Below are 25,129 nucleotides of genomic sequence, written 5' to 3' on the forward strand. Positions count from 1 at the left end.
ACAGAGGCAGGCGGTTACATGAAAAGGTCTATTCTCTCTGGTCAGCTTACGTGGAATTCGGAAATTAAGACAGTTGAGCAGTACAGGGCAGGATATGATACCATGCACAAGCTTGTAAAGAAATAACAGATCAGCGCGATTTCGTCGGCAGCAAAGTGATGGCAGTGATAATAATCCAGCAGCGTTAGAACGAGATCCAGAGTCATTTCTAGCGAAACGATGGTTGTAAATGCTTAGGAATTTTTTATGGACTCGCTCAAAGGCGTTGCTGCTGGAATTAGGAATGCCATTCCAGATCACAGATGCATACTCTAGTTGAGGAAGACATAGCGCGGTGTACAATTTTCGGAAGGGCACAGGAGAACGGAATTCTCTAGACATTCTGCAAACACAGCCTAGGGTGCGAAGACCCCGCAAAGCAACACGCTTAGCGTGAGCAGAAAAGTGTAAGGTGCTATCAAAAAGAACACCTAGATCATTGATCTCACATACCTTACACAACGACACAGAATTGACAGAATATGAAAATGGCACACTAGATGTTTTTCGAGTGAAACTCATTACCTTGGTTTTTGAAATATTTAGGGAGAGGTTATTGCTCCTGCACCATTCAGAAAAAGAACACAAATCAGATTGCAGCAAGCGACAATCGATAACTGAATGAATTTCCTTAAATATCTTTATGTCATCGGCATACAAAAGGAAAGAAGAATTCCGAATGACAGAAGAAACATCATTAACATAAATTAAAAAGAGGAGTGGGCCCAGTACCGACCCTTGAGGAACCCCACTAGTAGCTTTATACAAAGAGGACGTTTGGCCATTAACGGCAACGTAACATAATCTATCAAGAAGATAGCTATGGAGGAGATTCACAATTGAAGAATCAACATCAAAGTGTGCAAGTTTATCCACAAGCAGCGAATGGCTGACAACATCAAAAGCTTTGCTAAGGTCACAGTAAATAGCGTCAACCTGTCCTCTCTGCGAAATAGGCGTGGAGACTTGCATCATGAAACTGGCAAGATTAGTGACAGTTGAGCGGCCAGCGAGAAACCCATGCTGATTCACAATCAATGAATTTTTTACATCAAAGACAATATTTTGTGAAGAGCAAGCTCAAAGATTTTGGATGCGGCACAAAGAAGGGAAATAGGGCGGTAGTTCGAGACGTCACTTTTACAGCCAGACTTAAACACTGGGAAAACACGAGCAGTTTTCCACATGCTAGGAAACGTTGAAGCATGCAGACACTTATTAAATATGGTAGTCAATACTGGGACAAGTATACTGCCATAGGCTTTTAGTATGGCAGAGGGGATGCCATCTGGGCCAGCTGAAAAGGATGGTTTCAAGCGCTTAATGCATTCTGAAATGGAATCTTCATCTAGCGACACAGCATCAGCTGCGCCAACTGCCTTAACCTGTCGACCGTTACTAGCTACAGAGGCTGGAGACTTATAGACAGATGAAAAATGCATGGCAAAACAGTCAGCAACGGCTTGAACTTCTACTCCATTTGGGTCCAGTATCCTGAAGGACTCGCCACTTTTGCTCGACCGTTTGCGCACATACTTCCAAAACTCAGCCGGCCTGTCAGACGCGCTTTTTTCTAAAAATGAAATATATAGACTGTGATCCCGTTTATAAAGGCGTTTACAAAGAGTGCGAAAACGACAGAATTCTTCCTTCAAATGAGTTGATGCAGAACGTTTATACTTCCTGTGTGCACGATCTTTATGTTTCAGTGCACTTATAAGTTCTGATGAGAACCAGGAGGGATATTTACAATGATGAGGTGTATACTGGGGAATGAACTTGCGCATGCTGGTCAAGATAAGCTCCGTGAACTGATCGACTTGATCATCAACATTGGGTTTGTCAGTTACCAGTGACCAATCTGTGGTGGACAAATCATGGTACAAGCCAACGTAGTCACCTCGCTTGAAGGCAAATCTGGGCGTTTTGTCGATCTTTCTGGGAAAGCTTGGTTTTTCTGGTGAAATACAGAGTGTTAGTTTGAGTGGTGGGTGAAATTTGTCAGGACGAACAAGAGAGATGAGAGAGAGTGATACTTCGATAGGTTTATTATTAGAAATACACAGATCTAAGACGTTACCACAGGAATTGGCAATACTATTGTGCTGCTGTAGGGAATTAAAAGCGAGAAAATCTAACAATACGCTGCATTTGTTCTTTAAGAAATGATGATAATGAGAAAATTTAAGTGTGGTCCAGTCAATTCCTGGTGTGTTAAAATCGCCAAGTACAAGAATTTTGTGCTTCTTATGTGAAATAACCACATTTTCAATAGAAGAGACGATCTGATTAAAAGCAATTGGTGAAACGCTAGGCGATACATAGAAACATCCAATCAACAATTTTTCACGGTGCTCAAGACTAATTTCGATCCAAATTGATTCAGAAATTGTTTCTATGTCCTTGCGTCTAACAGATCTTAGAGAACTGTCTATAGCCATCAATACACCCCCACTTTTTTGTTTAGTTGCACAGAAGTCCCGATCACTGCGGAAGGTGGTGTAGTTCGACGGAAGATAGTCACAGGAAGGAATTTCACTGCACAGCCACGTTTCAGAAATCGCAATAAGGTCAAAAGAAGACGAAACAACATTAGCAAAGAATTCGCGCGTCTTAGTGCGAAGACCACGAGCGTTCTGATAAAATATATCCAAATTACACGGCACCGTTGCTTACGGGTGCGCACTCTGAGGGATGGAGCATGTCGTCGTGGAGAATCCCACGGAATGGTTTGAAAATGCAACCGCACGGCCACATTGACGGGTCATTCAGACGTTTCGATGTATCTTCGTCAACTGTAACGCAGAACGAGGAGTAAGAAGGATATTTTGTTTTGAGCCGCCGGCAGGAAATGGCAGAAAGGTCAACAGACTCAATAATAATAATAATAATAATAATAATAATAATAATAATAATAATAATAATAATAATAATAATAATAATAATAATAATAATAATAATAATAATAATAATAATAATAATGGAACGAGGTTTATTGGCGACAAGTAGCACTTGAGAAGCAGGCTCACGGACGCTGAAGGCGGGCGGCGAAAACCAACACAAGAATCACAGTCCAAACGCCAACAGCTCGCGCTCGGCTCTTTCAGCTAAGGTCGTGGCCCACTGCCGCATATGATCTTCTTCTTCCCTACAATTACCCCGGCGACAAAGAGGAGCCATCCTGGCGAGTCAAGGTGACGAGAGGAGGAGCGGGTCGTGATATGGCTTGAGGCGACTCACGTGGACAGTCTCGCGACCAAGGCGGCGCCTGTCTGGAGATGGGTTGACCGGCTCGATCACGTACGTCACAAGAGATCGACGTTCCACGACGCGATAAGGACCGTGATACTTGGGGGCAAACTTGGACGACAGGCCAGGGGAGTGAAAGGGCAGTCGAAGCCAGACGAGCGAGCCTACGGCGAAAGTCTGGACTTGCTGGTCGCGGTCATGGCGTTCTTTGTCTTGGGCTTGCTTGTCCGAGGTGAATGAGCGGGCCAACTGACGACACTCTTCAGCGTGCTGTACAATTTCAGAAACAGGGCTGAATTCGGAGGCGTCCGGGCGATACGGCAAAATAGTGTCAAGGGTGGCGCATGGTTCACGACCATATAAAAGAAAGAAAGGCGAGAAGCCTGTGGTTGACTGCGTGGCGGTATTATATGCATAGGTCACGAATGGGAGAACGACGTCCCAGTTAGACTGGTCCGAATTGACATACATCGCGAGCATGTCTCCCAGCGTTCGATTGAAGCGCTCAGTTAGACCGTTGGTCTGCGGGTGGTAGGCTGTAGAGGTGCGGTGAACCGTGCGGCAAGCGCGAAGGAGTTCTTGAAGAACTTCGGATAAAAACACACGCCCTCTATCGCTGAGTAGTTCGCGTGGTGCACCGTGACGGAGGACGAAGCGACGTAAGACAAAATTGGCAACGTCACGAGCACTAGCAGAAGGTAGCGGCGCTGTCTCAGCGTATCTAGTAAGATGGTCGACGGCGACAATCACCCATCGATTGCCAGCAGCAGTGTACGGAAGGGGTCCATACAGATCAATTCCAACACGGTCGAAAGGGCGTGCAGGACACGGTAGAGGCTGCAGTAATCCGGGTGAATGGGCAAATGTCTTCCGTCGTTGGCATAATTGACAGGACCGAATGTATTTCTGGACGAAGGTGTACATAGCACGCCAGTAGTAACGCTGGCGGAGCCGGTGATACGTTTTCAACACGCCAGCGTGAGCATGTTGCGGGTCGGCATGAAAATACGCACATAGGTTAGATCGCATGTGGCTTGGTATAACCAAGAGCCATTTACGACCATCCGCTTGGTAGTTTCTGCGGTATAATAGCGCGTCCCGTATCTCAAAATGTGAGGCTTGGCGGCGAAGGGCACGAGGGTATGCAGACGCTGAAGTGTCGGAAAGGATGTTAAGCAGCGAGGCAATCCATGGGTCTTTTCGCTGCTCAAGTGACATGTTCGGCACAGAAATGGCAGAGATGGAAAAGTCGGCGTCTGAGTGCGTGTCTGTGTTGGATCTCACTGGTGATCGGGACAGTGCGTCCGCGTCAGAATGTTTTCGTCCCGATCGGTAGATGACGCGAATGTCAAATTCTTGTAGGCGAAGAGCCCAACGCCCAAGGCGACCTGAAGGATCCTTTAGCGAAGCCAACCAACAGAGTGCGTGATGGTCGGTTACGACGTCGAAACTCTGTCCGTACAAGTATGGACGAAACTTGCTTAACGCCCACACAATTGCGAGGCACTCTTTCTCGGTGACTGAGTAGTTAACTTCCGCTTTTGTGAGTGCGCGGCTAGCATATGCGACGACGTACTCTGGAATGCCGGGCTTACGTTGCGCGAGTACCGCGCCAAGACCAGCGCCACTAGCGTCTGTGTGCACTTCAGTCGGAGCAGTTGGGTCATAATGGCGCAGAATGGGTGGTGACGTAAGCAGGCGGCGCAGTGTACGGAAGGCTTCGTCACATGCTGTGGTCCAGTTAGAAAGATTAGCGGGGCCAGCCAGTTGTTGCGTAAGTGGTGCTATTATCGATGCAAAGTTACGGACGAAACGACGAAAATATGAGCACAAGCCGATGAAGCTCCGAAGTTCTTTGAGTGAAGTCGGCTTCGGAAACTCGGCTACTGCACGAGTTTGTCCGGGTCCGGGAGGATTCCATCCTTTGACACAACATGGCCAAGTATAGTGAGTTGGCGAGCTCCGAAGCGGCACTTCTTCAGATTAAGCTGAAGGTTTGCCTTAGTAAGGCACTGAAGAATGGTGCGCAAACGGTCGATGTGTGTAGGAAAATCTGGGGAAAAGACGACGACATCATCAAGGTAGCATAAGCATATCTGCCATTTTAGGCCGCGTAAAATGCTGTCCATCATCCGTTCAAAAGTTGCAGGTGCATTGCACAGACCGAATGGCATTACCGTGAATTCGTATAGGCCGTCTGGCGTAACGAACGCTGTCTTGGGTCGGTCACACTCTGCCATCGGGACCTGCCAGTAACCCGAACGTAAGTCCAGTGAAGAAAAGAATTCGGCACCTTGTAGGCAATCGATGGCGTCGTCGATGCGAGGAAGAGGGTAGACATCTTTCCGCGTAATTTTGTTCAGTCGTCGGTAGTCCACACAAAACCTAATCGAACCATCCTTTTTCCGAACTAGTACAACAGGGGAAGACCAGGGGCTGGAAGAAGGCGTGATGACACCGCGCTGAAGCATGTCATCGACTTGCTCCGCAATTATAGTACGTTCCTTCGGTGATACCCGGTAGGGCCGTTGACGCAAAGGAGGGTGAGTTCCAGTGTGGATTGTATGAGCAACTGTGTTCGTTTGACTCAGTGCCTTCTGCGGAAGGTCGAACGAATCTCGAAATTCATGCAGAAGGCTGATAAGCTGTTCGCGTTGATCCGGAGGAAGCTTGCTGTCGATGGAGCGGTTGAATATATCGGAGGAGATGTCATCCGGCGTAAAACGAGGTGTGACAGCGTTCAATTGAAGTTTTGAGCCAGTTTCGTGGGATTCAATGGGCACTATACAATTGTCGTCTACAGGGTGAACGTGACCAAGCGTCTCGTGAGTATGTACGGTGAGGGGGCATAAGCTGGGGTTGCAAACGACAATTCCAGTTGCATCTTGGTGAGGTGGCAGAAGAGCATATGGCAGAGACGTACCGTGGCGGCGAATGAAAACGTCGGAAGGCGCGAACACAACGGTGGAGCCAGAAAATTCAGTGCGATAGACAGGGACAATGACGGCACTGAGAGGAGGAACGTCAGTGTCGGTGGCAACACGAAGCTTGCCAATGTGAGGTCGTTCGGTGTCAGTGGACGGGGCATCGGAAAACACCGAAAGTTCCACCTGAGCGCGAGCGCAGTCAATGACGGCGTGGTGGCGCGACAAGAAATCCCATCCGAGTATCACGTCGTGAGAACACGTGGCCAACACGAGAAACTCTATGTCATACAATACGTCTTGAATGATGACTCTGGCCGTACATGCTCCAACCGGTCGAACTTGTTGCGCACTCGCTGTACTCAGCGAAAACTCGGAAGGCGGCGTCGTTACTTTTCGTATAGAGCGGCAAAGTTTTCGGCTCATCACAGATATGGCAGCACCGGTGTCAACAAGCGCGAGAGTTCGTAAACCTTCGACAAACACTTCTATAACATTGGCGGGGGACAGGCGAGGACTTGTACAATGTGACGACGACGCAGCTCGTGCCTCCGGAGCTGCGGCAGTCAGTTTTCCGTCTCCAGGGGGTTCGGTCGGCGACGCAGGGGTGACAGAGAACGGCGCCGTGGTGAGGGTGAGCGACGGGGAGCGAATGATCGGTACGCGTGAGCAGGTTGGCTGTCTCGGTCGGCTGGTAGCGGGTCACGTTCAGCTGGTAGTCGGTCACGTTGAGGGGGCAGTTCTCGTTGCGCGTCGTACGGGGCCCGGAAAGAGTAGTTGGAATATCTCGGTACAGGCGGGGTTGCTGCGAAGCGCCGGCGACAGAAGCGCGCGACATGGCCTGGGTACCCGCATGCGTAGCAGATTGGGCGATTGTCAAGTGTGCGCCAGGGGTTTCCGTTATAGCACTGCTGTGTACCAGGAAATGACGTCGTTGGCGCTGGCACAGGTTGGGCAGTCGACACAGGTAGAGGTAGAGGTCGCGGTGGAGTAGCAGCCACGGCCGCATAACTCAGTGGCGCGGCGACAGGTGTTGGCTGAGAGGCGCACGGCAGTGCCTCGGAGACCTGCTCCTGTATAACCTGTCGGATGGCGGGCGCGACACGCTCAGTAGCGTGTTCAGTTGTTGGTAAGTACGACAAGCACGACAGTTGTCGAGCCACTTCCTCGCGCACATATCGTTTGATTTCCGACAGCAGAGTGTTGTGCTCACCACCGATGGTCAACGCCGCGAGAGTGTTGTCTGTAGCCGCTGCTCGCCGCGCCAAGACCCGTTGTTTCCGCAGTTCGTCGAAACTCTGGCAGAGAGTGGCGACTTCGGACACGGTCCGCGGGTCCTTGGCCAGCAACATCTGAAAGGCGTCGTCGTCTATCCCCTTCAAGATGTGTTTGATCTTGTCTCCTTCACTCATCGATGGGTTAAGGCGCTTGCACAAGTCCAGCACGTCTTCGATGTAACTTGTGAAGCCTTCTCCCTGCAGCTGTGCACGACCTCGAAGGCGCTGTTCAGCACGGAGCTTCCGTACCTCGGGACGACCGAACACATCGGCAATGCGTTGCTTGAAGGCACTCCAAGTGGCGAATTCCGACTGGTGGTTGTGAAACCAGAGGCTTGCGACCTCTTTCAAGTAGAAGGACACATATTGAAGTTTCGACGGATCGTCCCACTTGTTGCTCGCGCCCACCTTTTCGAATGTCGACAGCCAATCTTCAACGTCTTGTTCATCGGTGCCGTCAAAGAAAGGTGGATCGCGCAGGCGTAGCGCAGTGGGCACGATGACCATCGGAGGTTGGGCCGTGCCTTGCTGGGTGGTTTCGTCGGCCATTTCTGGGGGAGCGGGCAGTCTCCTGTTTCGGAGTTCCAGGTTGAGTACCCAGCACCTCCACCACTCTGGAACGAGGTTTATTGGCGACAAGTAGCACTTGAGAAGCAGGCTCACGGACGCTGAAGGCGGGCGGCGAAAACCAACACAAGAATCACAGTCCAAACGCCAACAGCTCGCGCTCGGCTCTTTCAGCTAAGGTCGTAGCCCACTGCCGCATATGATCTTCTTCTTCCCTACAATAATAATAATAATCAATCAATCATTTATTTAACGTGCCCAGGAACAACCGTGAGGTCTTTGTGCAGGCGCACGCAAAAAAAAAATCAATAAAAATAAACAATACAATACAGACAGCCTTCAGAAATAAAAAGAGCAAAAACACGTAGACAAAGAGAAAGTAACACAAAAGGGGAGGAGTAAAATAAGACAATATGAAAAATATTGAAGGGGAATAAAAAATTAGATTGCACATACACAACTATGCGGAAAGACCGAGAAGGGAAGACTTTGTACATTGTGCCATACTATGTCAAAACAGTGCAAAGCTCGGATAAAAACAATGATTGTGGACTATGAAAAACGTCAAGATCAAGAAAGTTAATATTATAAAGACTTTGTATTCTGTGAACGGTAGAGTGTTGGAAGAAGCAGGCGGGTACATGAAACGGTCTGTTAATAATAATAATAATAATAATAATAATAATAATAATAATAATAATAATAATAATAATAATAATAATAATAATAATAATAATAATAATAATAATAATAATAATAATAATCAATCAAACAATCAATCAATCATTTATTTAATGTGCCCAGGAACAACCGTAAGGTCTTTGTGCAGGCGCACGCAAAAAAAAAATAAAAATAAACTATACAATACAGACAGTCTTCAGAAATAAAAAGAGCAAATACACGTAGACAAAGAGAAATGAACACAAAAGGGGAGGAGTAAAATAAGACAACACGAGAAATATTGAAGGGGAATGAAAAATTAGATTGCATATATACAACTATGCGGAAAGACGGAGAAGGGAAGACTTTGTACATTGTGCCATACTATGTCAAAACAGTACAAAGCTCGGATAAAAACAATGATTGTGGACTATGAAAAATGTCAAGATCAAGAAAATTAACATTATAGAGACTTTGTATTCTGTGAACGGTAGAGTGTTGGAAGAAGCAGGCGGGTACATGAAACGGTCTGTTCTCTCTGGTTAACTTATGCGGAATTCGAAAATTAACACAATTGAGAAGTACAGGGCAGGATATGATACCGTGGACTAGCTTGTAAAGAAACAAGAGATCAGAACGATTTCGTCGGCAGTGAAGTGATGGCAATGATAATAATTCAGCAGTATTTGAACGAGATTTTTTAGCAAAGCGATGGTTATATATGCTAAGGAATTTTTTCTGGACTCGTTCAATGGTGTTACCGCTGGATTGAGCAATGCCATTCCATATCACGGACGCATACTCCAGTTGAGGAAGACATAGCGCGGTGTACAATTTTCGGAAGGGCATAGGAGAACGGAATTCTCTAGACATTCTGCAAACACAGCCTAGTGTGCGAAGACCCCGCAAAGCAACACGCTTAGCGTGAGCAGAAAGTTTAACGTGCTATCAACAACAACACCAAGATCACTGATCTCATAAACCTTGCATAAGGACACAGAATTGACAGAGTATTGAAATGACACGCTAGATGTTTTGCGAGTGATAGACATGAATTTTGTCTTCGAGGCATTCAGAGAAAGGTTATTAGCGTTGCACCATTCGGAAAAAGAGCGCAAATCTGACTGCAGCAAGCGACAGTCGTTAACTGAATGAATTTCCTTAAAAATCTTGATGTCATCGGCATACAAGAGGAACGAAGAATTACGAATGGCAAAAGAAACGTCATTAACGTAAATTAAAAATAGGAGTGGGCCTAATACTGACCCTTGAGGGACCCCACTAGTCACTTTATACGAAGAAGACGTTTGGCCATTTACCGCTGCATAACAATATCTATTGAGCAGATAGCTCTGCAGGAGATTCACAACCGACATGTCAACATCAAATTGCGCAAGTTTAACCATAATCAGTGTGTGGCTGACTACGTCAAAAGCCTTGCTCAGGTCACAGTAGAGTACGTGAACCTGTCCTCTCTGAGAAATAGGTGTGGAGATCTGCGTCATGAAACTAGCAATAATAATAATAATAATAATAATAATAATAATAATAATAATAATAATAATAATAATAATAATAATAATATAATAATAATAATAATAATAATAATAATAATAATAATAATAATAATAATAATAATTATTTAACGTGCCCAGGAACAACCGTGAGGTCTTTGTGCAGGCGCACGCAAAAAAAAAAACAATAAAAGCAAACAATACAATACAGACAGTCTTCAGAAATAAAAAGAGCAAAAACACGTAGACAAAGAGAAATGAACACAGAAGGGGAGGAGTAAAATAAGACAATATGAGAAATATTGAAGGGGAATAAAAAATTAGATTGCACATATACAACTATGCGGAAAGACGGAGAAGGGAAGACTTTGTACATTGTGCCATACTATGTCAAAACGGTGCAAAGCTCGGATAAAAACAATGATTGTGGACTATGAAAAACGTCAAGATCAAGAAAATTAATATTATAAAGACTTTGTATTCTGTGAATGGTAGAGTGTTGGAAGAAGCAGGCGGGTACATGAACGGTCTGTTCTCTCTGGTTAACTTACGCGGAATTCGAAATTAACACAATTGAGAAGTACAGGGCAGGATATGATACTGTGGACTAGCTTGTAAAGAAATAAGAGATCAGAACGATTTCGTCGGCAGTGAAGTCAAGGCAGTGATAATGATTCAGCAGTATTTGAACGAGATCCAGAGTCATTTTTAGCAAAGCGATGGTTATATATGCTGAGGAATTTTTTCTGGACTCGTTCAGTGGTGTTACCGCTGGATTGAGCAATGCCATTCCACATCACGGACGCATACTCAAGTTGCGGAAGACATATTGCCGTGTACAATTTGTGTAGGGCCATGGGAGACCTGAATTCTCGAGATATTCTACAAACACATCCGAGAGAACGAAGGCCCCGCATAGCAGCACGCTTAACGTGAGAAGAAAAGTTTAACGTGCTGTCAACAACAACACCAAGATCACTGATTTCATAAACCTTGCATAACGGCACAGAATTGACAGAGTATTGAAATGACACGCTAGATGTTTTGCGAGTGACAGACATGAATTTTGTCTTTGAGGTATTCAGAGAAAGGTTATTGCCGTTGCACCATTCGGAAAAGAACACAAATCTGACAGCAGCAAGCGACAGTCGTTAACTGAATGAATTTCCTTAAATATCTTGACGTTATCGGCATACAAGAGGAAAGAAGAATTACGAATGGCAAAAGAAACATCATTAACGTAAATTAAGAATAGGAGTGGGCAACGTAAATTAAAAATAGGAGTGGGCCTAATACCTACCCTTCAGGGACCCCACTAGTCACTTTATACAAAGAAGAGGTTTGGCCATTTACGGCAACATAACAATGACCTATTGAGCAGATAGCTGTACAGGAGATTCACCACCGACAAGTCGACGTCAAAGTTCGCAAGTTTAACCATAATCAGTGTGTGGCTGACTACGTCAAAAGCCTTGCTCAGGTCACAGTAGATTACGTCAACCTCTCCTCTCTGAGAAATAGGTGTGGAGATCTGCGTCATGAAACTAGCAAGATTTGTGGTAGTTGAGCGGCCAGCAAGAAAACCATGTTGATTTGGAATCAATGAGTTTTTCACACTAAAAGACAATATTTTGTGAAGAGCCAGTTCGAAGATCTTTGATGTGGCATATAGTAGAGAAATCCGGCGATAATGAGATACATCTGTCTTAGAGCCCGACTTAAATACTGGGAAAACACGAGCAATTTTCCACATGGTAGGAAATGTGGAAGTGTCCAGGCAGTTATTAAATATCGTAGTCAGTACTGGGACAAATATACTACCATAAGCTTTTAGTATGGCGGAGGGGATGCCATCTGGGCCACATGATAAGGATGGTTTTAAGCGCTTAATGCATTTGCTGATAAGATTTTCATCCAGCGACAAAGCACTGGATGCGCTAACTGCCTTGGGCTGTTGTCTGATATCAGTGCTAGAGTCTGAGGCCTTATAAACGGATGAGAAATGTGTAGCAAAACAGACAGCGACGGCATGCACTTCTACCCCATTTGAGTCTAGTAGTCTGAAGGACTCTCCGCTTTAGCTAGACCGTTTACGTACATACTTCCAAAACTCAGCCGGCCTGTCATGGGCGCTTTTTTCTAAGAATTCAATATACGAACTATGATCCTGTTTATATAGGCGTTTAGAGAGAGTTCGAAATATAATCAATCAATCAATCAATCAATCAATCAATCAATCAATCAATCAATCAATCAATCAATCAATCAATCAATCAATCAATCAATCAATCAATCAATCAATCAATCAATCAATCAATCAATCAATCAATCAATCAATCATTTATTTAACGTGCCCAGGAACAACCGTGAGGTCTATGTGCAGGCGCACGCAAATAAAAAAAATCAATAAAAATAAACAATACAATACACAGTCTTCAGAAATAAAAAGAGCAAAAACACGTAGACAAAGAGAAATGAACACAAAAGGGGAGGAGTAAAATAAGACAATATGAGAAATATTGAAGGGAAATAAAAAATTAGATTGCACATATACAACTATGCGGAAAGACGGAGAAGGGAAGACTTTGTACATTGTGCCATACCAGGCACGTAGGCAAGGGGGGGGGGCGGGGGGCCCGGGCCCCCCCGAAATTCGTCCGGCCTTCTATATTCCCGGGCAACTTTTGTTTTATTTTTGCCATGGAAATACTTTCTTTCGAAGAATTAGGCCTTGCCCCCCCCCCTGAAAAAAAATCCTGGCTACGTGCCTGTGCCATACTATGTGAAAACAGTGCAAAGCTCGGATAAAAACAATGATTGTGGACTATGAAAAACGTCAAGATCAAGAAAATTAATATTATAAAGACTTTGTATTCTGTGAACGGTAGAGTGTTGGAAGAAGCAGGCGGGTACATAATAATAATAATAATAATAATAATAATAATAATAATAATAATAATAATAATAATAATAATAATAATAATAATAATAATAATAATAATCAATCAATCAATCATTTATTTAACGTGCCCAGGAACAACCGTGAGGTCTTTGTGCAGGCGCACGCAAAAAAAAATCAATAAAAATAAACAATACAATACACAGTCTTCAGAAATAAAAAGAGCAAAAACACGTAGACAAAGAGAAATGAACACAAAAGGGGAGGAGTAAAATAAGACAATATGAGAAATATTGAAGGGAAATAAAAAATTAGATTGCACATATACAACTATGCGGAAAGACGGAGAAGGGAAGACTTTGTACATTGTGCCATACTATGTGAAAACAGTGCAAAGCTCGGATAAAAACAATGCTTGTGGACTTTGAAAAACGTCAAGATGAAGAAAATTAATATTATAAAGACTTTGTATTCTGTGAACGGTAGAGTGTTGGAAGAAGCAGGCGGGTACATGAAACGGTCTGTTCTCTCTGGTTAACTTAGGCGGAATTCGAAAATTAACACAATTGAGAAGTACAGGGCAGGATATGATACCGTGGACTAGCTTGTAGAGAAATAAGAGATCAGAACGATTTCGTCGGCAGTGAAGTAATGGCAGTGATAATGATTCAGCAGTACTTGAACGAGATCCAGAGTCATTTTTAGCAAAGCGATGGTTATATATGCTGAGGAATTTTTTCTGGACTCGTTCAATGGTGTTACCGCTGGATTGAGCAATGCCATTCCATGTCACGGACGCATACTCAAGTTGCGGAAGACATATTGCCGTGTACAATTTGTGTAGGGCCATGGGAGACCTGAATTCTCGAGATATTCTACAAACACATCCGAGAGAACGAAGGCCCCGCATAGCAGCACGCTTAACGTGAGAAGAAAAGTTTAACGCGCTGTCAACAACAACACCAAGATCACTGATTTCATAAACCTTGCATAACGACACAGAATTGACAAAGTATTGAAATGATACGCTAGATGTTTTGCGAGTGATAGATATGAATTTTGTCTTTGAGGTATTTAGAGAAAGGTTATTGCCGTTGCACCATTCGGAAAAAGAACACAAATCTGACTGCAGCAAGCGACAGTCGTTAACTGAATGAATTTCCTTAAATATCTTGATGTCATCGGCATACAAGAGAAAAGAAGAATTACGAATGGCAAAAGAAACATCATTAACGTAAATTAAAAATAGGAGTGGGCCTAATACCGACCCTTGAGGGACCCCACTAGTCACTTTATACAAAGAAGAGGTTTGGCCATTTACGGTAACATAACAAGATCTATTGAGCAGATAGCTGTGCAAGAGATTCACAATCGACAAGTCAACATCAAAGTGTGCAAGTTTATCCACAAGCAGCGAATGGCTGACAACATCAAAAGCTTTGCTAAGGTCACAGTAAATAGCGTCAACCTGTCCTCTCTGCGAAATAGGCGTGGAGACTTGCATCATGAAACTGGCAAGATTAGTGACAGTTGAGCGGCCAGCGAGAAACCCATGCTGATTCACAATCAATGAATTTTTTACATCAAAAGACAATATTTTGTGAAGAGCCAGTTCGAAGATCTTTGATGTGGCACATAGTAGAGAAATCGGGCGATAATTAGAAACATCTGTCTTAGAGCCCGACTTAAATACCGGGAAAACACGAGCAGTTTTCCACATGCTAGGAAATGTGGAAGTGTCCAGGCAGTTATTAAATATCGTAGTCAGTACTGGGACAAATATAGTACCATATGCTTTTAGTATGGCGGAGGGGATGCCATCTGGGCCACATGATAAGGATGGTTTTAAGCGCTTAATGCATTCGCTGATACGATTTTCATCCAGCGACAAAGCACTGGATGAGCTAACTGCCTTGGGCTGTTGTCTGATATCAGTGCTGGAGTCTGAGGCCTTATAAACGGATGAGAAATGTGTGGCAAAACAGTAAGCGACGGCATGCACTTCTACCCCATTTGAGTCTAGTAATCTGAAGGACTCTCCGCTTTTGCTAGACCGTTTACGTACATACTTCCAAAACTCAGCCGGCCTGTCAGAGGCGCTTTTTTCTAAGAATTCAATGTACGAACTATGATCCCGTTTATATAGGCGTTTAGAGAGAGTTCGAAAAAAGCTGAACTCTTCCTTCCACTCGCTGGATGGAGAACATTTAGATTTCCTGTGTGCGTGATCTTTATGCTTCAGTGCACTGATAAGTTCAGATGAGAACCAGTGGGGGTATTTACGTTGTTTAGGTGTATACTGGGGAATAAAATTAAGCATGCTGCTCAGTACAAGCTCCGTAAACCGATCAACCTGGTCATCAACATTAGGTTTGTCAGTAACCTGTGACCACTCAACGGTGGACAAGTGATGATAGAGGCCCGTGTAATCACCTCGCTTGAACGCAAATCTTGGAGATTTGTTTACGTAACTGCTGTAGCTCGTTGTTTCGGCTGATGCAGATAATCTTACGTTAAGTGGTGGGTGGAATTTGTCCGGACGTACAAGAGAGATGTTGGAGCGGGAAACTTCAAGGGGTTGATCGTTTGACACACACAGGTCTAAGACGTTGCCACTGGAATTGACGACTGAATTATGTTGCACTAGGGAATTAAACGCCAGAAAGTCCAAGAGCAGGCTGCACTTTTTCTCTGTGAAATGATTGTAATGAGAAAAGGTAAGCGTGCTCCAGTCAATTCCAGGTGCATTGAAATCCCCAAGAACAATAATTCTGTGCCCACTATGGGAAGATATCACAAGTTCAATAGAAGACATGACATCGTGAAACGAGGCAGGGGAAATGCTGGGCGGTAAATAGAAGCATCCAATCAACAATTTTTCACGGCGCTCAAGGTTGATTTCTAGCCAGATCGATTCTTCGATAGTTTCTAGGTCTTTCCGTCTAACGGATTTAAGTGAATTGTCAATGGCAATCAGCACGCCACCGCCTTTCTGTTTGGTTTCACTGAAATCTCGGTCACGGCGGAAGGTGGTGTAGGTCGGGGGAAAAAAGTCCGATGAGGGAATTTCAGTGCCGAGCCAGGTCTCAGAAATAGCGATAATAGGAAAAGAAGACGAAAGAACATTAGAGAAAAACTCGAGTGTCTTGGTACGCAGACCCCGAGCATTTTGGTAGAATATGTCTACGTTACACGGCACTTTCGATTCCAGGCACTAGCTCAGAGGGATGAAGCATGTCATTGCGCAGCTCCCCACGAAATGGCTTGAAGAGGCATCCGAGGGGCCACATCGAAGGGTCATTCAGGCGTTGTAGCGTGTCCTCGTCAACTTCGATATAGAATGAAGAATATGACTGGAATCTTGTTTGGAGTCGCCGGCAGGAAATGGGAGACATATCGAATGAAGCAATATGTTTTTTGATGTCAGCAGCAGTGGTGTCCGGGCTCAGCTTCGTAACAAAAATGGCCTTTGGCCGTTGTGGCCGTTGTGGCCGCTGAGCTACAGATATAGTGGATGTCTTCAATGCTCCAAACGAGGCGGGTTTCTTCTTTCTTACACCCTCAGTTACCGCTGCTGAAGAGGCTGTCGCAGGCATCACACTGACACGCTCGGACGTGTCTACGTCACCTGGCGGCGAATTCGAAGATGAAAGAATTTTGGACAGAGGTAATAATAATAAAACTCACAGGGTCTCTTACGTATTCACTTAACACGACTGGAAGGCGAAAGCCATCTTTTTCCTCTCAGTCGATGTATTCGTCCTGCCCTGCCCCCCCCCCCCCCCCCGCTTCGAAAGCTTTCTACACCTAACGTGCACTGCCTCCAAGATCGTAGGCACCTCAGCAGGTTTTTCCATTTCCTCCGTGATCGGTCCACCTACTATGACCACGCTACGATGTCATGTGATGAAGTCATCATGTGTTTTATGTCACGTGACATCACAGTGACGTCACCATGACGTCATAGTGACATCACAAATTTCGGCGATCTGGGACGTCATCGTGACGTCATATGGTGACGTCATCACGTGCTGAGTTTTTGCATCATTCCTCCCCGACGCCGCCGACGCGGGACGCCGACGCCGACGGTCAAATTTCGCGTTTGATGAGGCATCCAAGGATTTGGCCTTATTAACAATATGTGGGGTTTCACGCTCCAAAACCACCATATTATTATGAGAGCCGCCGTAGTACTCTAGTACACTCTAGCCGTAGTGCAGGGCCCCAGAAATTTCCATCAACTAAAATCGCTCAGAACTGCGGCGCGCGTGCCATTCTAATGTGCGTGCGCGAGTGATTTTCGTGCGAACCACAACTGTTATTCCTGTGCTGATGTGCAGAACACTTATCTTGAAATTAAAAGTTCGGCGTCCCTGCTTCAAATATTACGTTTGGCTGGCAGTGATACAAGAATTTTTGATGAAATTTGCCACGGAAGTTCGAGTTTCTCATCTAAAGTCAGCGACAGCAACGTGTGTCTGCATGGTAATATTAGCTATATGAAACGTGTTAGAAGTGCTTGACATTACAAAACTAACTAAATTGTATGTTTTGTCATTCTTGTAAAATTATGTCTAGCAAGAAGCAAATGTTATGTTGCATTGTTATTGATGTTAACCGCCTGTGACATAATAAGGTTTCCTAAACATCAATAATTACGCACGCGAGACATTGCTTGGAGCATTTTGTACAGTGTGTCACAACATATTGGTCATGTATTCCGAATTACCGCTATGTCCACTACGAGGTGGTGATGTATTTCGTGGCACATCGTTGCGCAAATGTATATATATATATATATACTCCTGTACACATATGTTCATCACGTGATTCTTTGTACACAATGTAAGTAAACTTTTTCTAAACAGCGCAGGACATTGTACTCGTAGTCTTTTACCTTTTTTTCTAAGCATCACCTGTCTGTCCAAGCTTGTGTGAGCATTTGTGAGGGTTTTCAGCACGTTCTTGTATGAGTTGCCTGTAAAATGTACGTGCGTATCGATGAGCAATGTTGTATCACAATGTGTTAGTGTATAACCTTGACACGTACACACTGTGTTCCTGCTTTGGTTGTTGTGTTTGACTTTGTGTACGACAGGTTACCTGTACGATAAAACGTCCATTTGTGGAAGGAGCACCTACGCATATTGCCTTAGGGTTGAACGGCGACATCTGTGGGCGGGCCGTATATTTATTCTCAGTTGGAAACCCCGACTGTAGTGGCGCCATAGCTGACACCTTAATTCTACATACCTGCAGTGTGCAACATATTGACATTTCTCCAGCAGTCACTTGTATCCGGAGCGCTTCCAAAGCGGGAACCACACATTAAAGCATTGTCCGCCACGGTGGTACTGTGGCTACGGTGCTCGGCTGCTGACCGCGATGGTCGCGGGTTCGATCCCGACCGCGGTGGTCCCATTTCGATGGGACCATCTATCCCATTTCGTGCCACATAATCGTGTCGTGGTTTTGGCACGTAAAACACCAGATAATATTATCACATGAAGGCGATCCGTTTAACAGTACGGCCCGCTTCGCATCGTGCAAAGAAGGCGAGTTGCAGTACCGCACGTCGCGCTGCCTCATTGGGCGCCGCCACAGTGAGGCTTTGCTGTCTGGTAAAACATAGATTTACCGTATATACCTAAAGGTAGCATATACAGTAACTTTACAGTAAATGAGTGAGCGCTTAACCTCTATTTACGCATTCCGAAAATGAAAGTTCATATTGCCGAATGACACAATCTTAATTCGAAGAAAAAAAAAAGAGCGTACTTCCTTGAAAATATTTTCACATTTTTCATGCTTATGTGTTGCTGTTAAATCTCAAAGAAAAAAAAATATAACGCCGATATATGAAACTTACACTTTTCACGGTATACAAAATGTTCCGTTGCCGAACTTGTTCCCCGCGTGGTTGAACGATATCTTCGTGCCGCACATTTAGCACATCCGCAGGGAATGTCACATTCCCAAAGCGCAGCACGACAAAGCATTCCCAGCGCTGATGTTCGCGACAAGGAGGCTTTCATGAACGGAGTTGTTCTCTCTTCCTCTAGCGTACGTACACAACTATGCACATTCACCGATACTCATTTTAAAAGAGCGCTCTAACGTCCACAAACACGCGTACAGCTCGTGAGCTTAATTCAAAAGGAGTAAAGCGACCCCACCGCACGCACACATCAAACATACCGTTGATCTATAAGCAGCACTTATATAGCGATCTCGCCGTCGGACGCCAGGGAAACGAACACTGAAAGAAACTGGTAGATGCCCCATGAAGAGCGTATACAGTTACGTCCCAGTCGTACACTCTAAGAAAAAAAAGAGAGTATTTTGACTCCTTTCGGGGAGTCTTGACTTGTCACGTATATGACTCTCTTTAAAGAGACACGTGAACGTTTTTGTACTCTATACTCTCTTCTGAGAGTCGTCCACAAGACAGTTAACATGCCTCTTTAAAGAGAGTCATATAATATGACTCTGGGAGTTAACGTGCCTAGTCATATAATATGACTCTCAAGAGAGTTCACGTGCCTCTTTAAAGAGATACATATATGTGGCAAGTGAAGACTCCCCGAAAGGAGTCACACGTACTCTTTTTTCTTTTTTCCCTTAGAGTGTACACTGAAAGTGCTGCGACCCGATGCGCGACGGCGCGGCCTGGTGACGGCGGCTGTGACAAGCGAATGGTATGCAAGAATCGGTGTAGCTAAAAGCAAGAAGCGGAACTCATTAGGCATGCTCTCAGAGAGACACAAGGGCTGACTGATTCTTCACGCTCCAAGGAGTTTCTTCAGTGTCAAGGTAAGCCTAACCTGGTGTGAACGTGCAGGACGACGCCCGTGTTGCCACCGCACGCAGTTCACGCGCTAGAAAGTTCCCGCGCGACTAGACGCGTACGCAATTAAACTTTCAGACATTTTTTTTTCCTTTCCGTTCTACCTTATCGCGAAATAGAAAGTTTCGAACAATGCCTCCGTTAAACTTTTTGTATCAATATTACGTGTTTTTCTTTCTTCTAGGACAAGGAACATACACAAGACAATGCCTCAACCTGAACGAATGCACGCGCCAACTCCAAGAACCGTGGAACTATTCAACTACATTAAGGTGCACGGATAAAAGAGAGAGAGAGATAATAACTTGCGGTGGCTTCCGTACATGAGGCTTTCTCCGTAATGGACTTCCCGCCTGAGTGCATTACGCATAATCGTAAAACATCAACTAAACCAACAGAGGCTCCCTTCAAGGAAAGAAAAAAAAAAAGATGCGAGTGTAATCGAGTGTGGACACGAATACGGGAAATTAAGTAATCACGTACCTCAATTCTTGTACCTTTGCGCCCGGCAACGGCTCCTCGGAAGACTTAAGGACATTTAACGACAGCGTGAACGGAAAGTGAGCCCAGAAAAACAGGAAACAAGGTGAGGAAAGAAAAAAAAAACAGAACAAAACAAGATCACCACACGAGGAACCACCGAGGTGCGCGTGAGCGCGCTTAAAGATCGCGCACAATCTGCCGCGTCTTGCGAGAAGTCGTCTACTCTCTCCTCAGGCGGTCGCCATGTTGGAAGAGACGTCGGCGCTTACGTCCCCGCCCCGTCGTCGCGCGTCGCTTCCTCATTACGCGCCGGAGGGCGGCCCGGAAAAGAAAAAAAAATAAAGGAACAGAAAGCGTCGCACAATGGCAGCCACAATGGAGGCGTCGGCGACGTGAGAATAAGGAAATAAAAGCCGTCGCGAGACGCGCGTATGATGTCCCCCTTTTGGTCCGCGTGTCGCAGTCACTCAGCTCGGCGTCCGAGCGAGCTGTCGTCTTGATGACTACGACTTATAGGAAGGACGGGTCGTCCGCGGGAGTCCAATAATACAGAAAGCGTACACAGAACACCGCGCATGCGCGTGTCCTCGCGGGCGTACACCGCACGAGTCACTGTCTGGTGCGACATTATGCCCGGCTCAACAGTTATCGCCTGCAGCGATGAGCACTGGATAAAATAAGTCAGGCAGAACCAAACGACTCGCGTTTTTGTCTATAATATGCGAGGGCGTCATTGCGCGGAGATTGAATGAATGCAGTGTTGCTGTTAAAACAGCGAATATCCTACACTAGCCGACATTATGTGACCTTAAGCAGCATTATTCCGAAATTGTCATCATTTACCAGACAGTAGGCAGCTGTTAGGCAACACGTGGCAAAACTAACCGATATTTATAAGTAGTAAGCCAGCATTAGCCGCCATCTAGCCAACGCTAACCGACTTTAACTACAATTTAGCCAACACTAGCCTGCTAAGGAACACTGGTAGAGAACGAGTAAATATGGTAGGGTCCTGACACCGGTCGCCGTTCCTCACAAATCGCGAGCAGGGGGTGGGAGGTGTTACGCCATGGTATGCTTTGCCAAATAAATCACTGGCGCAAAAGCTTCGTTGCTCGGGCCCTCTGATGAAGCCTGTGCAGCAACGGTCATTGTGACGTGGTTCGCGCAGGGCATCAAAGTGCGAATATAATACTAAGGCACGAAGAAGGGAACGTTCTTACACGTAGTCGATGTCAAGTGAACGGTTCAAGGCAACTTGAATGCTTTCAGGGATCACAGCTGCCCACAGTAACTTAGTCGAGGATGACCATGCATTCACGGATATGGCGTGCGCTAGCTGCATGATTGTAGAACTGTTTCACGCAGAAAAAAAAAAAAAAAGATTAGACTAACATTTTGTACAGTGAAAGTGAAATGTGGTAACTGAAGTATGAATGATGGTAGTAATTGGTATCTACATAGATACAAAATGAGAACGAACGTTTGCTCGACGCTGAAGGTGTCCGATTCAGTAATATTCTCAGGAAGAACCTTCATAGCCAGCTTCCAGCATTTTCTTTTTCAATATTTTCTTAATACGTCGTAACATTGTACTGTGAATGTGAAAGCAGTGCTCTATAAATGCCGAGCAATGCGGCAGTATATCTGAGAAAAAGTTCTTGAGCTGCATTTTGGTCAAAGGACAGTCGGTTTCAACAGATAAAAGATCCTATTAATGATATAAGTGATCCGTAATAGCTGAATGTGTCCGCTTTGCACTGTCCTTTTCACTCTCCTCGATGAACACTACAGATCGCGACAGGCCGTGCTACCGCCTAACAAATGAATTCAAGCTGCGAGCATGCTCTCCGTGAAGTTATTTTATTCTTTATGTTCTCTTTAGAACGGCAGACAAATAATTACACCATCTCCCTCTAAAGGGAACCCTGTGTGGATGCGAAGCAGCGGGGAGGTGGTTCGCTTGAGCGGGAGATGGTGTAATTTTTTTTCTTGCGTTCTCGAGCCTGTGTCTTCCTCTGGCGTAGAATCAGCACTGTCTTCCAGTCTCCATCCAGCTCCTGCTGCGTGGAACTGCCGGCGTCTGAGGTATTCGACTCTCGCAAAGTCGCAAAGTAATGGGCGTCTGCCGCTCTGCAGTCCATGTCATTGCTGTCGTCGTGGGATTCTTCAGGGAGGGAAGGAGAGCACGAGTGCCCCACGTCTACAGCCACAGAAGCAGAGGCGGCCATCGGCCGCTCCTGCCATGTCAAGACGCCGGAGGCGTCGCTGCTGCCTACTCGTCGCAGGAGAGAATGAGGCGCGCGAGAGGGGGAATGGAGAGGGGAGTGAAGAGGGAGAGGAGAGGAGGTGTGTGGAGAAGGTATGCGCATGCGCAGTAAGGGTGGTCACGCCGCACACCACCACCGGATTGAACTCCGCCATAAGGTGCTTCGCATCTAAAAGTCACAGTTTCGCCGCAACGGCGAAGCAATGAATGCGATAGCAACAAAGTGGAATGTAACGCGAAGAACGGAAAGCAGCACGAAATTGCCAGCGCGTCGCTCGAGCCCAAAGGACGCACGACAAGAACGCACACAGGACGAGCGCGAACTATCATGCGTCACAACTCGATACTTGAAGCGCACTGCTGAAACATAAATCAGGACGCACGAAACGACCGAACAGGTACACACAGGACGAGCGCGAACTAAATGTCGCAGTTTTTAATTATTTACTTATTTCTGTTTGAACAGCGCGCTCCTTTCGCAAACGCGGCCGCTGCAGCGAGCGAAGTCACCTTCGTTGCGCTCATCGCGCCATCTCGCTGGCAATGAAGGAACGTTTATAAGCGCCTGCCGTCTCAGAGTCCGGTCAGCGGTAAAGGGCGTGTATATAACGCTCACCGTTAGCTTCCTAGAGGATCGGCGTTTCGTGGCGTAGTGGCTAGCGCCACGGGCTGCGGAGCGAGAGGTCCCTGGTTCGGTTCCGCACTTCAGAAGTATATTTCTGAATTATTTTTCTTTGGGACTTTTATATATATATATATATATATATATATATATATATATATATATATATATATATATATATATACATACTTATACATATACGGTGAATGACGGCGGCGGCGACGGGGACGGACAAAAACCAGTCGAGACTGCCCGTATAATTGCTATCGCAATAAAAAGGATGACGTAAAAGGCTTGAATATTGATGAAGGCAATTTCGAATAGGACAAGGGACAGACTTGACTTTAATCCACCCATGGAGTAAACTGGCTGCGGGAAAGGTCACATTACGGTAGCTCACCTTCATGGGATCAAACAAATAGTTGAGAAATCTGCTGAATGCGAAATGTCCTTTAGAAGGAATTCATATGTTACGAAAAGGCATTCGACTTGCTAGAGAAACCAGCAGTATTTGAGTAATAGCGTCGGCAGAGCGCACCTCAAACACACCTGAATAGCTTATAGTCAATATCTGTAGGGATTCTACAGCTATCTTCCCGGAAATCCGCATCGAGAATGGGGTCCGACAAGGAGACGCAATCTCCGTTGTTTTTGATTGAATGTTAGAATAAGTACTTAAACGACTAGATGGGGAATAAATAGGAATAAAGGTTAACGGAGAACATCTGAGCTGCTCACGGGTTGCAGACGACATCTTACTCTTCAGCAATGACGGCGACGAACTGAATTGCAAAGAAAAAAAAAGAAAATGATTGCAGATTTAAACCAAGAAAAGCTTCATGCAGCGTTGAAGATGAATATGCAGAAGACAAAGATTACGCTCGGTGACCCGGCGAAAGAGCGAGTATTCAGTGCACTTCAGACAACCGGACCGGAGCCTACTCAAGCAAAAGAAATTAATCGAATAATAAGGATGGGCCGGTGCGGATACGGCAGACATTCTCAACTCATGACCGGCAACGCACCACTGTCACTAAAGCGGAAAGTGTACAGCCATCGCATTTTGCCTGTCTTAACATACGGGGCAGAATCTTGGAGAAAAATTAGAGCATATCCACGGGTGAACGATGAAGAGCTTGGGCGAAGCTCCTGAAGCAATCATGGTCACGGGATCCGCTTCTCGTTGAGCCCGTTTCGCAGCGGCGTCCTTGGCGCGCACCGTCTCGCAAGAAGTCCGTGCCCTCGTTTTGGGAACGAAGTTGTAAAGGGCTTGACAGTTTTCTCTTCTCATGTGTTTTTCTACGTGCGGAAATGACATAATCTCCTTTAAGATCAGCATGCGCTCGCTTCTGAACCAGGATGTCAGTGAAAGTTTTAACGAAAGGCCTACTGTAACGGCGTTAGCGTTAGTTTTTGCCACCCCACCCTAACCAAGTTGCACCACTGGCCTTTGTCGCGTTTTAGATATTCGTCCCGTCGAATTATTCGAAACTTCTAATACTAACTATTTGAAAGTCGAATCGAATTATTCGATTAGGTACTATTCGATTCGAATTCGAAACTCGAATATTCGCACCCCCCTACAGATAACCGATGGTGGTCAGCTAGAGCGACGGAATGGATATTATTACATGAGAAGGACGGCCGAGGACGACAAAGGGCTAGGTGGAGAGGCGAAAGGAAGAAATTGGTCGTGTTCCATGGGAACTGCAAGTGCCGGTACTCCTCAGAGCTGTTTCACTGTTTTTTTTTAAATAACAGGCGTTTAAATCTCTCTCC

At 45.4% G+C, this 25,129-nt stretch overlaps 1 protein-coding gene across 1 annotated transcript in view; it reads right to left on the reverse strand.

The window, feature by feature from the left end:
* The window catches only part of LOC119395918 (sulfotransferase 1C2), an 89,989-nt gene extending 69,317 nt beyond the window's left edge, over window positions 1-20,672 (reverse strand). Inside the window, exon 1 of the mRNA XM_037662937.2 lies at window positions 20,460-20,672. The gene's annotated coding sequence lies outside the window, so the exon portion shown is untranslated. The remainder of the gene's footprint in view (window positions 1-20,459) is intronic.
* Between the last annotated feature and the right edge of the window lie 4,457 nt (window positions 20,673-25,129).

Source organism: Rhipicephalus sanguineus, chromosome 6 (assembly GCF_013339695.2).
Source record: "Rhipicephalus sanguineus isolate Rsan-2018 chromosome 6, BIME_Rsan_1.4, whole genome shotgun sequence".
NCBI classification, from domain to species: domain Eukaryota; kingdom Metazoa; phylum Arthropoda; class Arachnida; order Ixodida; family Ixodidae; genus Rhipicephalus; species Rhipicephalus sanguineus.